The sequence below is a fragment of the Arachis ipaensis genome, chromosome B06 (assembly GCF_000816755.2).
Source record: "Arachis ipaensis cultivar K30076 chromosome B06, Araip1.1, whole genome shotgun sequence".
Taxonomy (NCBI): Eukaryota; Viridiplantae; Streptophyta; class Magnoliopsida; order Fabales; family Fabaceae; genus Arachis; species Arachis ipaensis.
Genome location: NC_029790.2, coordinates 43,998,185 through 44,001,473, shown reverse-complemented (window position 1 = coordinate 44,001,473; position 3,289 = coordinate 43,998,185). Strand labels below are relative to the sequence as shown.

The 3,289-nt window shown below is 34.1% G+C and overlaps 1 long non-coding RNA gene across 2 annotated transcripts; it reads right to left on the bottom strand.

Moving 5' to 3' along the window:
- Nucleotides 259-2,659, bottom strand: LOC107648137. Of its 2 annotated transcripts, XR_001621743.2 has the most exons (5): nucleotides 1,563-2,659; nucleotides 1,155-1,334; nucleotides 900-1,048; nucleotides 660-795; nucleotides 259-573 (listed from the first exon to the last, which is right to left on the bottom strand). It is a non-coding gene; the product is annotated as an uncharacterized LOC107648137 (long non-coding RNA). The 2 variants fall into 2 exon arrangements; XR_002348725.1 differs by having other exon boundaries at nucleotides 1,155-2,659.

Below are 3,289 nucleotides of genomic sequence, written 5' to 3'. Positions count from 1 at the left end.
TGATATTTCGGTTACTAAATCGGTCGCTAATTTTTCAATCGCTAAATCGGTCGCTAACAGCTAACTTCAAAATTCTAAAACCGGTTGCTAAATCAGTCGCTACTGCTGCTTTCTAATTATAAATTTTAACTAAATTTCACATATATCACTATTAAAATTTAATTTTTAAATATAACTCTAATTCAATAAAATATATGAATAATCAAAGATAGATAACTATTTATTAAAATCGAATGTTAATAATTATTGAAAATCATATAAAGATGAAATGGAAAATGGATTCTAATACAAATAAATTTATATTTATGTATATTACATATATGTATTGAAAAAAAAATGAAGGCAAAAATAACATGCCACATAAAATGAAAAGCAGATACAACAAGAACTCTTCTAATCAAGGTGGGAAAAATGGTAACTACATATACAATGATAAGAGAAGAGTGGCCTTCTCTCTTGAGAACCGGCAATTCAACTGTATCTTTCCTCAATTCTGAAAATATTCTGAAGGTATTGAGGGAGGGCAATACTTCTTGGCCACGTTTTTGTACCGAAAACACAAATTCAACATATCTATGAGTTAAGAGGAAATTATTAAACAAGGGAACAACAAATCATAGCAGCACCCACTCAAGAAGCAAAGATGTTTATGTTTATACCTTATGCTGACTATACTTTTCCCTAATTGCAGGCAAATTGGAGTTAGGATTGTTGCAACAAAGTCGATGGAGATCCCTTACACAACTACATAAATCAGAAGGCTGGTATTTGTGTATAGTGCTTCAATGTAGCATTCTGTTTAAGAAGAAAAAATAATATCAAGAACAAGCATATATACCCTTAAAATAAATACATTAAGAATCTTAAAATGATTATAGGATTTGTTGATAGTACTGTACCCATGGTTTGGTTGAGGGGGAGAGTATAAACTTGGCTAGAAAATTGCAGAAGCAGCTATTAGTGACGGAGCATAACAAAGCATATTGTACTCCAACAAAGACAATTCGGCAATGTAGTTTGTCAAGCACTCTAGTTGCAACGAAGGGGTCTGAAAAAATAAAGACATGGAATTATTTTTCTGTTAGAAGTGGGGTTTAATTAAATGCAGTACAAGAACTACAAATAGAAATAACCAGCTTAAGAGAGGAAGATACCTCACTGACTCCTTGAGCTGCACGAATGAACCGTCTGATATCACATGAAAAATAAAAAAGGTGTTTAATTAGGCCATTGAGAAACCATAGAACTTCAAATGATCAGTAAATGCTAGCAATCACTTTAATCACTACCTTAAGAAGCACTTAATTATTGGAGCTGTCATTTCAAACTTAAGCCTAAGCCAATCAGAATATCAAGATTACCAAGATATAGTTCAGAAATTATAATAAGCTAAGTTGTCAGAAATAGTTAATAATTACAGATTAACATATCAAATAGTAGTTAGGTGCAAATTTGTTATTATGGATGTCCCTTAAGCTAAGTTTCACACCTACTATGCTGGATTATTAGGCGCATACATTATTATACGTTTATTAGGTGGTAAAGAAGTTAAAGAAACTAACCTCCACAGTATTAATTGCTTTATTTGGAGGAATGGCATGTAAGACTCTGCATAAAGGAAGACAAGATTGATCCATTAGCTTAATATTTACCAAAATAATAATAATAATAATAATAATAATAATAATAATAATAATAATAACAAGATCTTTCAAGACACTAGCATTTTCTGATTGACATGATTTATCGAAATATAAAAAGGCTAAGCAGGACGAGTTAAAAAAAAACAGAAATATTCTATAGAGAGGCCAATACTGCTCAAATCTAAAAATTTGGTTACAACCAAAAGAAATGAATTGATGTTAGAGGTCATTAAATCAATGCGAATGCATTTTTCTTCCAAGATTCTACTTGCATATGACCTATCAATGAAAAATCACATGCACTAATCATATGACTTTTAGGCCGACATTGTTAATATGATAACGTGCTTATAAGTTATAATGGTTTCCATGTGTTGTTAGCATATTTAGAAAGCACATTTATGAAGAATACAGTAATTATCATCCCAAATTTCAGTATTGCAGCCAATCATTTGGTAACAAAGCATTTAAATACGCTACAAGATCAAACAAAATTAAGACAAACCTTTCTTCTATTGCGGAAACTAAACCATTTGTCAAAGCTACTCCACCAGTCTATTTAAAGGTGTCAAATGTCAATTATTTCATATCATTTTGTAATATTAAGAACACAAATACACTAAGCTCAAATGTTCACAAAAAAGCTATCGAACAGGTGGATGTCCATTGAGAAGAAGTTAAAGAAACATTCTATCGAACAGGTGGTGGGCAAACTACCTATCAAAATGCTCTAGCTCTCATATGAGGTAGATTAGAAAGACAATTTACTCCCTCGCTTACGGCTACAACAACATTGAAATCCCCAAACACAAATACAACTACTACTAGGGTGCAATCTCTTTAGACATTTGCCAAAATTCTAACGCATTAACACCATACACATTAACACAAAACAAGGAATTCGAATTTGATAAAAATTAAAGATGTAAATAGTTTTGAAAATTCAGGACAAGGCAGAAACTAAAATGGAATTAAAAATCAGAACAAACAGATAAATAAGATGAGAGCAAAATAGAACGCACAAGTGGAGCAGGATTGTGGTGAAAAGCAACTCTGGCAAGGTATAGCTCCACCAACGGCGCACAACTCGATGGCGGACTCCACCCGTGGCAACGGCGGCAAGAGATTCCCCTGGCGGTGACTCGGACGGCAGCAGCGACGATGACCAGCTTCAACAGAGCTCCCACTGTCGCGTTTCTCTTCCCTCTCTCTTTGAAGCTCAATGGTGACGTGTATTTCCTCTGCTCTCCGATCTCCTCTGCTCTCTCACAGATCTCTCTTTCTCCCTTTTTCCCCATTTTCTTTTCGTTTATGTCCTTTTTGCTTTGCTGAACTGTGTGTTGTGTGTATATGAGGGAGACGGGTTGGCGGTGGGGGAGCGAAGAGAGAGTGAGTGTGGCTCACAGAGGAACAATCAGGTGGGAAGTATGTGGGTGATTTTGAAATTAAGGTTAGGGTTTGTAGGTTCTAATTTAGCAACCGAATTAGCAACTAACTAAGTTTCATTCTATTTATCTATCGATCGGTTTTAAAATCGGTCACTAAATTAAAAAATAGTGACCTTTCTTGTGACTAAAAGACCCAAGAACATTTTTTCCTTTGTTTTGGTTGCTAATTCGGTCGCTAAATTAAAAAATAGCAGCCGA